This window comes from Coturnix japonica, chromosome 10, assembly GCF_001577835.2.
Source record: "Coturnix japonica isolate 7356 chromosome 10, Coturnix japonica 2.1, whole genome shotgun sequence".
Lineage (NCBI taxonomy): Eukaryota > Metazoa > Chordata > Aves > Galliformes > Phasianidae > Coturnix > Coturnix japonica.
Window position 1 is genome coordinate 16439698 of NC_029525.1, and position 10563 is coordinate 16450260.

At 44.1% G+C, this 10563-nt stretch overlaps 1 protein-coding gene and 1 non-coding gene across 2 annotated transcripts in view; both read right to left on the bottom strand.

The window, feature by feature from the left end:
- Positions 1-9634, bottom strand: part of DENND4A (DENN domain containing 4A) — a 58735-nt gene extending 49101 nt beyond the window's left edge. The window contains exons 1-4 of the mRNA XM_015873257.2: positions 9525-9634; positions 5609-6510; positions 4364-4409; positions 4050-4273 (exon numbers count right to left, since the gene is read on the bottom strand). The gene's annotated coding sequence lies outside the window, so the exon portion shown is untranslated. The remainder of the gene's footprint in view (positions 1-4049; positions 4274-4363; positions 4410-5608; positions 6511-9524) is intronic.
- Positions 9635-10267: 633 nt separating this feature from the next.
- TRNAQ-CUG lies at positions 10268-10339 on the bottom strand. The gene has a single exon. It is a non-coding gene; the product is annotated as a tRNA-Gln (tRNA).
- Between the last annotated feature and the right edge of the window lie 224 nt (positions 10340-10563).

Below are 10563 nucleotides of genomic sequence, written 5' to 3' on the forward strand. Positions count from 1 at the left end.
GCCAGCAGAGGGAATTGAGCGTTCATTAGTGACTGCTTGATCACCTCCTCCAAAAAGTATGGCCAAATGTTGATGCAATGCAAATAATTCAAAGTTTGAATTTGACTCATAGTGGCAGCATTAAGCTATCTTGATATATGGCAAATTCTTTAAGTCATCATCTGTTTTGTAATGTAAAAAAAAAAGAATACTTCCAGTATAAATAATGGGGTTGGAGGAAATGTCCTTGGCAAGTCAATTTGTTCCATGCTGCTGATGGTTCCTGTTAGTGACAAGGATTATTTCAAGAAGGAGACAATGGAAAACAGATGCAAAAGCGTTTACCAGAAGGACAGGGAATGGCAGCTCTTCCAAAATGTCAAGTGCGCAGACTAGAGTCAATTTAAAAGAGAATTAATTATTTAAAGTGAATTAATTTGACCATAATGAAGCCCTGTTAAGCCATCTCATCTATCCACCTTCCCACTATGTCATCCCTTACAGTCTAAATGCTGCTCCTTATTTTTGAATGCTTCCCCTGAAAATTCACCTACCCAGTCACAGAAGCGATACCTTGCTTTCTGAGCACATTTAGTGCATCCCTTCCCAGAAGGAGGGATCACCCAAAGAACAGTGCTCACCTCCAAGTGATACAGTCAGGATATGCTGCTTTTCATTTCTTGTGTATTGGGAACAACAGGCAAAACGTGAAAGTGCCAAGACCAAACTAACATCTTCACTCTGCTGTTATACAAGGCACGTGAGCTGAGGGTGGTGAAGAATTTCACCACAGAAATGTACCCCAGCAGATACCAGTTAACTTAGTTTGAAGGTCCCTTCCAACTCTAAAGATTCCTTGATTCTGTGATACTAATTTACTTTTGTTTTAATGTAAATATTACGAACAGCATCAAGCATGGCACGCAATTATAGTTCAGCTGGTGTAACCCTCCCAGCTGGAAGGGCAGGTCTGAACTGAAAGGACCCTGAGGAAGGTCCGAGGAGCAGCAATTCAGTAATCATATTTAATTACTCTTCACGGAGCCACAATAACGTCCTATTTCTTGAATTACTTTGTGCACTGCTGCTTTCTTGTAAGAGGGCTATGACTACTGTGTGTGCAGAAAACTCTGAGGGAGTTCTTAGAAACCATAATTTTTTGCTTGATCATTCATAACCGAATACGTAAAGAGCTGTTCACGGTATCGCTCTTGCGCAGCTTGTATTAGATCTCCATAGTTACACTTGGCATAACAAGCACAAAGAAGAAGTGTCTTTGCAGGGCTGATAAGCAGACAGGAAATAAGGGAACATCTGCTACAGCTTTAGATGGTTTTGCCTTTAGCTACTGCTGAAAAACTTCAGGCTCTGCATTCCACGTTCCTTCTCCCTTGGCCTTTGACACCAGCAGCTGCTGAACAGAAGATGTAAATTGCAATACCTACAGAACAGGAAGGACGTTCTTTTCCAAAGGGATATTGGGATACTTAATGGATGTTTCTCTTCCCATGTTCTGGTCACAAGGAACACTGGGTAGCAGACGCTGCAGATAGAATTATCTCCTCAAGGTTAACCACTTCTAATTTACAATTTTTTTTATCCTAATGCTGTGTTTTCCTTTGCAAAACGGCTTTGTTTTGTTTTGCTGTTTTAAACACCAAAAACAATTGCACCGTATATTGAATAGTAATTATAATCATCAGCAGCATTGTATGATTGTAAGGAAACCATGTGCTTCCCTGAATCAGAAGTGGGGCTCCCAGCCCAGGCAATACCTTCTTGTGGATGAACAGCATTTCTACAGCACAGGCAGATCAGGAGCAGAGTCACACAGAAATAAACATCAAACAACCGCCAGCCAGCGATTCCTTTGTTTCAAGCAAGAGCTGCTGAACGCTATCTTCTAAAAACGGGCTCAGCCATACAGTGTGTATTCTCCACTTGTGCTCCAGATAGTTCAGCAGATCCACCTACATCAGATTTTTGTTTGCGTGGAAAACTACAAACAGAATAACTGACAGCGTTACATTTCTTTGAGCACTGAGGCCCATCTACTGTAAAGGCATCTTTGGTACTTCCTCAGAAATTGTACGTTTCCCAAGGAAATTACAACAGCTGTGATGAAATCACAGCCACCCGTATATGGCAGAAGCTTTGGGTATGACACGAGGAAATGAGAATGGGTTTCAGAGTGACAACCAGGAAGATGCAGACACTACTCCACAGTTCCATAAGTGTAACCAGGAGGAGAATTTTGCCCAGAAACTCTACGCTCTGCTTCGGATTTATACGCAGGTTTAACATGTTCTATTCTTAAACCGCAGATGCTGCTTTGCCAGAAAATAAATGAAATACCAGGATGACTTCAAACAGTTTCAGGAGCCATGCTGACACTCAAAATAAAGAAACATCAAGCAACTTTCCTAGTGAGATCATAAAAGCAGCAACACTGATCAAAGCACCAAAATGCAAGGCGGTTACTTCATCCCTAACACAAGATGCTGCCTCACATCCAGGACCAGGAGCTCGCTTGGCACAGATATTCAGACATTCTGCAAGTAGAGCATATCACGTAGTATATTTAAATAGTTAAACGTGGAAAAATCCACAGAGAGTCGATTTAAACCCTTGAGATTGGTGAATGACTGTCTTGCTTAACAGTAATAGTAGCAGCTTGTATTGGTACAGCCCTACCATAATCCTATGCACTCTACACACACAGAATGGCAGACTCCATCTCTTCTGAAAAGTGTACTTGTAAATTAGTAGGGAAAAACAAAATGAAACCCACACAATTAATTGGTACTAGTGGCAAGTATCTTCATAACTGTGATTTTGGAGGGGTTGGTTATATGAAAACAACAACACAAAACATAGCTGGATATGGAATAAACCTACATAAGACAGGAATGGCTGTACTATTTGCCTGATTATAATGCTACAGTTTTCTAGATTTCACAGTTTTTTCAACTGTATTCCTATTAGAATAATTAAATATCTGTCTTGAGCTGTGTGCACATTGCAGCTAACCAGCTCAGAGACATGCCAAACTGTGGAGTAATCTTTAGAAGAATTGCAGAATCAATACATCAATTCCCATTAATTCAGTGTCAGAGGAAACAAATGTGTACCTCTCCGAAGCGTGTGCATTCCCTGCAGAGACTTGCTAAAATAGGCATCTTCTGTCTGCCTGCCTTCCCTGTGCCCTCCAAACATCAGAAAGCAGAGTCACAAGGGGGGAAAATTGGTCTGTCTCCAAAATCCAATTAAGGCAGTTTTAGTAACCCTGTCTCCTGGCCAAGTCGTGCACAAACTCTTGCCCAAATCTAAGCCGTCCCACACTACCTCTCCACTGTTCTGGGTTCCTTGTTGCTCCTCAGGGCTGAGAACATCTAGGCCAGCTGTGAAGGACTTCCTTTAAATCTGTCAAAGCCTTAAGGCATAATTCTGCACAGTGATGAGAATAATCATATTAATGAATAATCATAATTGATAGCGCATTTGAAATCAGTTCCATAAAACGTGCTGTGCTCCAAACAAACATTTTGCACAGTTTGCTTTCTGCACAGCTGGCTGGTGAGAGAAATCTTGTCCCAGAAGGTTTGCTCAAGCACATGAAACACATTGTTAAGATCCCAAAGGTGCACGTACTCACAGAGCTCAGAATGCAACCTGTCTGACAGCAGCTCTCCAAAGCACAGAGCAAGAAAGAGGCAATGGGTGATGAGATCAGCCCCTGCGGAAGGAGACTCCTGCTTGGAATATCAACACATCTTTTCAGTCTCTCTCATTATGACTATTTGTGCTTTTATCGAATTTTCAGTTTGCTTCTTAAGCTACGGGACCAGATGGCTCCCATGCATAATGCACTGAATCATGGCAAGGCTCGAGGTATTTGTTATGTATAACAGCAAACACACGCGCTGGGCCAGGTTACTCTCTTTTTCACAGTCAGCATATGGTGCAGGCTGCCTATGGATGGCATTGCAGCAGGCAGCTATATATACAGGCAGGCAGAAGATGGGAGAATCTTTTCTTCTTGCAGGTTGTCAGGAAAATGACTGTCATACCTTCAAAACAAATAGCAAGAAATTGAGGCAGTAATGCAGCACATGGCACAGGACAGATGCTCAGCACTTCCCGTGATGCACAATGCCTGATGGCAAGGAATCCTGATGGGCCAAGGACACGAGGCTGTTCTTCCCCTCTGATTTCCCCTTGCAGCCTATGATTAAGCTGCTGCTGACACTTGTCTGGTGCCTGTTTGCAAAGCCAATCGCTGTGGGCAGTGTTTCTGTAAAGGAGATTAAATTCATTGTTTGAGAACGTCTTTGTCTCTGGCAGTTTTTGAATGGAAAACAAACCCGATTTTCTCTTCACATACCTTATGTAGATTTGAAGTAAACTGGAGATGTGGCACCACTCTGAACCTGGAAAGAAGGAGAGAGGAATTTGCAAATATGGCAAGCAATGGTTGGCAGAGAGCAAGCCTATGGGAATTTACATAGCCAGCGTGTGATCTGTGCTTCAGTGACAAGTCCGAGAAAATCAGCTTGTAGTCATCCCCCACCAATACATTACAAATACCCATTTCTGAGGACTGAAAGAAATGCAATGAATGATGCTTTCTATATAGCTACAGAGATGACTGCTTCAGAGAAGCTGAGATTACTGTGCTGAGGCTCATTGTGAGCAGCAGATCTTGGGGTGGCTGAGGGAGGTCCCAAGCAGCACCACTTGGTACACTGCATGTGCTGCAGGTTGTACAACAGCGACACATGTTTACAACGCACTCCACCCAAGCGGAATAAGTATTTTGTATTTTTGGGATGATTAAACTATCCTTTGGCTGCCTCACAGCTTGCTTTTCTTGGTATATATTTGCCATGCCCTCCATGTTGGAAGTGCCAGGACACCTCGTGAGTGGGTGCTGTGCTGGCCTTTGCAGCCAAGTGCAAGCGCTGGCAGGCAGCAGGACTCATCAGGGACTGGAACGGTGACCAGGAATGTCAAAATTGCAGCCTGTGCAGAGCGGCTCTGATTAAGGACACATTTTGCCATCACCTTTAAGGTCAGCGTTGGGCTCACTTTAGCAATCCTATAAATAGCAGCCCAAGGTTGATCTAGGAGAGGCTCAGATGAATCTTGGTTAACATTCCCAGGAGAGGAAGGCAGATTCTTTTCCTATTTCTTTGCAGCCTATAACCTTGAGCTGGTCTCTGTGGGAAACATCAGAGGCATTTGCCAAAAGAGCTACTGCTGCATGCCAGACATCCTGCTGTCACAAGACCCACACGTGTGTGTTACTTCAACCTGCAAACACAGACCTAATTCCACTAAAGACTCAATTTATCACTGGCAAAATCTGGACAAAAATAAATAAATAAGTAGACAGATAGGCAGATAAATAAATAAATAGAAGTTGAGCGTAGTTACTTGTCAGCAGTAGGACACCTAGTGGATTTATAGGGAATATCTATGGGATTCTGCGTAACGTTTTGTCATTTTCTTGGCAAAATCAGCTATGAACATATTTATGGAGGAATCACTGAAATATTCAGACTTCTATTAAATAAATTAATCTATCTAGCTGTTATGGTCTTCAGTTTGCCCACAGAAGTTATTGTACCTTATGAAAAAACAATGAATGTTGTGTGAATGGCATGAAAAAAAATTATGGGGAACTGGACGGTTCCCAAGGTAGGGGAGCAGGAGGAAGGGTGTTCTGCCAGATCAAAGCCATCCCAGTTGTTCCGTCTGACTGCTCTCTGATGTTGTCGATGAGCAAAGTTTTAGAGCCACAACCTGGCTCCTTGGGTAATTGCAGAGCTTCACAACGAGCATTGCCATGCTGAGCACAGCCAGCCTGCTCTGCTGGTTGTTTCAGCAGTGAATGGATCAGGCACAGAAGTCAAGCTGCCTCCTTCCTTCTCCAGGGCTGACTGTTCAAATCAGAAAATGATGAGCAATGTGACAATGACATTGAGTTTATCTGGTAGTGATGCTCATGTTAAATTTATCACCAACAAGTAAATTCTGGCCTTTGATAAGAAATAAAATCCTGTGCAGGTCTAGTAAGATTTTGAGAACGTCTCAGAAATTATATCCTGGCCAGCAGTTACTGTGGGGCTGCCAGTAATATCTTGCTAATTTGTCTCTGGAGATAACAGACACAGACTAGGAGACGCATTCCGAGTCCAAAATGGATGCAAAAAACCAGTGACTTCATTCTCACAGTCATCATAAGAAACACCAAGTCTGTTGCATTTGATCCCTCTTCCCAAAGGCTGCAGGAGATATTCCTTCCCTTCTGCTTGCTGCAGTATTGGCCTAGCAAAAAATGCCCTCAAAAGGCATTTAATTGTTCTGGAACTGCTCCATTCCCATTTTTTTTCCTCAGTGCCATGCAGATCTCTGAAACCAGGACAAGGTTTGACTATGAATACGTCCATGTTTAGCACAAGATCCTTTGTTATTCCATCTCCTGGGTGATACAGAGGAAGAATTTTTGCCCATTTCTTCTTATTTGAGCTGTAGAAGAAAAAGAACAGAGTATATGCTAGAATTCAAGTGAATAATCATCAGAAAAATTGACTCCGTGCATTTTTATTTCTACTTCATCTGTCATGGAATCACCTGAGAAATAGATCTCCTTGCACATTGTAAGCCCTTTAATTTAGTTGAAGGTTTTAGAAAGAGGGTTTGTTTTATGTTATTATTTCTGTTGATCTCTTTTATACTTAAATCTTTTTCCTCCTGACTGTCATGTCAAGCTAAGGGTAGCGAGTGCTAAGAGTTTGCTCTCCTCTAATTTAGCAGCTGGATTGGAAAGCTTGAATCATCTTTGCATAATTGCAATGATTTGTGGCTTGTTAGAAATGGCAAAGTATTGACTGGATTTTCCCCTCAGGAAATATTTCTCTGCTGATAGAACAAAGTAGACTGTGTGGGTCCGCTTTTGTCCTTCCTGCATTCTGCCCAGGGAAACTGATGGCTCCTTCCATTTGGAAAATGGGAATTTGGGTCAACAGCCATTCAAGGACAAGCTTGAGTTAATGCTACTTCCACCTCCAGATCTTTCACTGCACTTTACAAAGCGATGGACTTGCAAACTGCACATGGGAAAGAATGAGGCAGAGGAGCTGCAACCACATTATGTCCATCCTTTTTTCCCTTCTCCTTTAATGTCAAATCCAGCTGCAGAAAGACCTCAACTTGGTTGGAACGCTACAAGCAGTGAATGCTGTGGTAAAACTTCTCTTGATTTTTTTCATCCAGGATTTCTCTTGGGGTCTGAGGAGCCAGTGACAGGCAAGAAGGAGGATGAAGGAAGGGTGTGAGGAAAGAATCAGATGCACAGTACCTGGAGCTGAGCAACTCTGAGCTGAGAGTCCAATGCACATCAGTACTGCTGAGGCAAGAGCTGGAGACTGTTTGGCAGCTGCTCCATGATTTCCAGAACAGAACCATAAATACACAGTTATAAGTATGACCTCTGCTTCTTTTCCTCGCTAAATTGAACATCCAAGGGCCAGCTGAGTATTATTCCTTGTCTCTGCTCCAGTCACTTGGGATGTGCTACCTCTGCAAATGGTTGCAACCAAGCACAAACTGAAGAATTATGAGAGAGCATTAATTCAAGGTTTGCAGTGAATTTAGTGTTCCCGCAAGGATGACACTAATGGCAATTAATGCAGCAGAAATGTCAGTGCTGAATGACTTTTCTCACATTAAAAGCTGTCAGTCCCGGAGCACACACTCCTCTGTTATTTCAGGCCTGACCTCTGCCTTTCAGCCATGTTCCAGTAGTGTGGGAGGGATCCCAGGCCATCCCATAACTGCAGCAGCAGCTCTGAGAGTGGGCACAAGGAAGGATTGGAGCAGCCAAGACGGTCCTCACTGACAGTGACATTTCCTGAGGGTTTGTACAGTCTCATCCTCAGCTTACCTAAACAGGAACAAAATTAACCCAGGGCTGAACTGAATATAAGACTTAAATCCTCATCCACTGCTGCCAGCTGACTCCTCTTTAGATCCTTAGCTCTTTCTGCTGTTTCAGTTTTGCCTCTCAGCACCATGGAAAATGCGTTTAATCAAAATGATCAAATGCATTTAAACTGGCTTAGCTGGAAATAACCCCTGCTGCTGCTCACATACATAGCAGTCTGTGGGAATTTTTATGTTATGTGATTGGAAAAAAATGTCTTTGCTTCTTAATGTCTCCTTGAAGCCCAACAAGTGATAACAGTGCAGCAGTGTATGGACAGTGACTTTTGGCTCAGCCACAAGAGGTGTTGTCCTCACCTTGTGCCCCACTGTCTTACACACAGTGAGCTGGATCCAGCAGAAGAGCATCTGCAGTTTGGTACAAGAGGAAGTAACGTATGAAAAACATAAGTAAAGGTTGTTCCCAGGCTGCTAGCTGATAAACAAAACCCAAAACACAGAAACGAGAACAGCTCTTACAGGGGGAATAACTAAAAATACTTAATCCGTGTTATTTTTAATTTTTTTGAAACCAGTAGCATTTCTGGGGTGTGAAACTAGGCCTGAAGAACATCGTGTCAAAATTAACATTTTTTTTTTAAATGGCAATGTTCAAAGGAGGACTGCAAATAGGATGCGAGATGGAAGCCTTAACAATGCAGCTATAAATACACCCCAGCCCCCACATGTAGAGTATTCATTATTAATTGTAATGCACTACTCAGCGCAGTAGATCAGCTTCTGAAAGAGGCTGAAGAGAGAGGAGCAGTTACAGACTCCACATCTCATGTGTTTTGAGCTCATCTGCAGACAAAAAGGGTCAGTCCAGAGGTTCAGGCTGAGCCCAGCCCCTGATGCTCCAGCTCACCTCATCAATTGTGCTGGGGGGAATTTGGTTCTGCCCCACATCCCTTCATTATTAGCATTTTGTTTTCTTCTCTTGCAAGCTCTGAGGCAGCAGGAAGCATTTGTAAGCGGAAAGGATCAGGTTATGGCTCATTTTCCTCCCAGCAGACAGTCACTGATGCTGTGGGTGCCTGGGGGTTTCTCTCCTCACACAGAAATCATCACATTGCTGCTGAGTGCTGAGATGGCCAATATACTGAGAGCAGAGCGAGGCTTAGGGGCCTTGGTTTGAGCATCTGGACACCAGGGCTACTTTTATGCTTTTCAAATTAGGTCTCCAGCCCTAATGCAGGAGAAAGGAACTGGCCTTAGTGCCTGAGGGTGGCAGCAGGGCCTCAGTGAGTGAGGCCTTTGGAGCCCTGTTGCTGTCCTGGCACAAACCCTGAGGGCACAAACCCTCCTGGGGCTGTGCTCACCCACTTCACAGCTTCAAGTTCCCTTTTGGCAGGTCTCATTTCCCTCAGGTAAATGCAAATATGTATGCATGCATATTTTTAGCTGCTTTTGCTTCCATAGCCCTCATTCTGAGGGTAGCTTTGCTTTCTCTGTACTTTACTACACAGTTGAAATAATGCAAGTATAAGGTACAGTTGCAATAATACAAATATAGTTGGAAATAGACAGCTAGAGGGTATCCAAGGATAAGGACTCACCAGTTCTGAGGCCTTCAGTCAAGGCAGGTGCTCACCAATGTAGAGACTCACCACAAGAACTCCACAGATGAACAATCTCCAGACAAAGATGCCACCACAATGGTGGTCAGCCCTTAAATGGACTCTAGGAGAGGTGGAGTCAAGGTCTAAATTACCTTCACCTTAGTCAAGGCTAAATTACCTTCACCTGTGCTCCCACAGCTGGCTCATCACTTGCCTCAGATGGTTAATCAGAGGTTCAGGCTGTGATCAACAGTTTCCCTTACACTCTATTTTGACCCTTCTACAGACAAAGTTCCGATCTTTTCCCTTCCCCTCAGCATCTGGTCACTATTTCAGCTTTGTACCTGATGGTCCCAGATACCATTTTGTGCCTCATGAACTCAAATATCTCGCTGCTATCTCCTTCAAGAGCAGTGCCACCATTACAGAATCTCACACAATTATAGGCTTGAACACTGCTCATGTCCTGGGCTGTGGGAAGACCTGTAGGACCTGGTGGGCTTCTCCTTAACCCACCCCAAACTGAGCAGTGCTGAGAACTGTGGAACCAATGCCCTGTTTTACACTGTGGTGAGAAGGATGCCCATACCTCACACGGGATAAAATACAGCCAAAAGGATACAGGAGGTGTTACCCTGTGTGTGTGAAGGACCCTCAATGGGAAAGGGAGACAGGAGTACTATGGGCCATAGTTAGAACATATAGGGGAAAAAAAAAATACACTTAAAGTGAAAAAGTAGAGGTCTCACTGAGATTTGAACTCAGATCGCTGGATTCAGAGTCCAGAGTGCTCACCTTTACACCATGGAACCGCGGTGACAACCACCTCACCCGGCCGCCTCTAGTCCTTACTCCGCAGCACGTCGCGCTCCCACCGCGGCTCGTCCCGGGGCTGTGACTGCTCGGCGGACCCAGCGGTGCCCGGCAGAACTCGGCTGTACCGGGCCGAACTCGTAGCGTGCCCCACCGGCAGCACCGTCCCTTTAAGGCCGGGCGGGGCGGGAGGACGGAAGCAGCTCCGCGGCGCTGCCCCGGA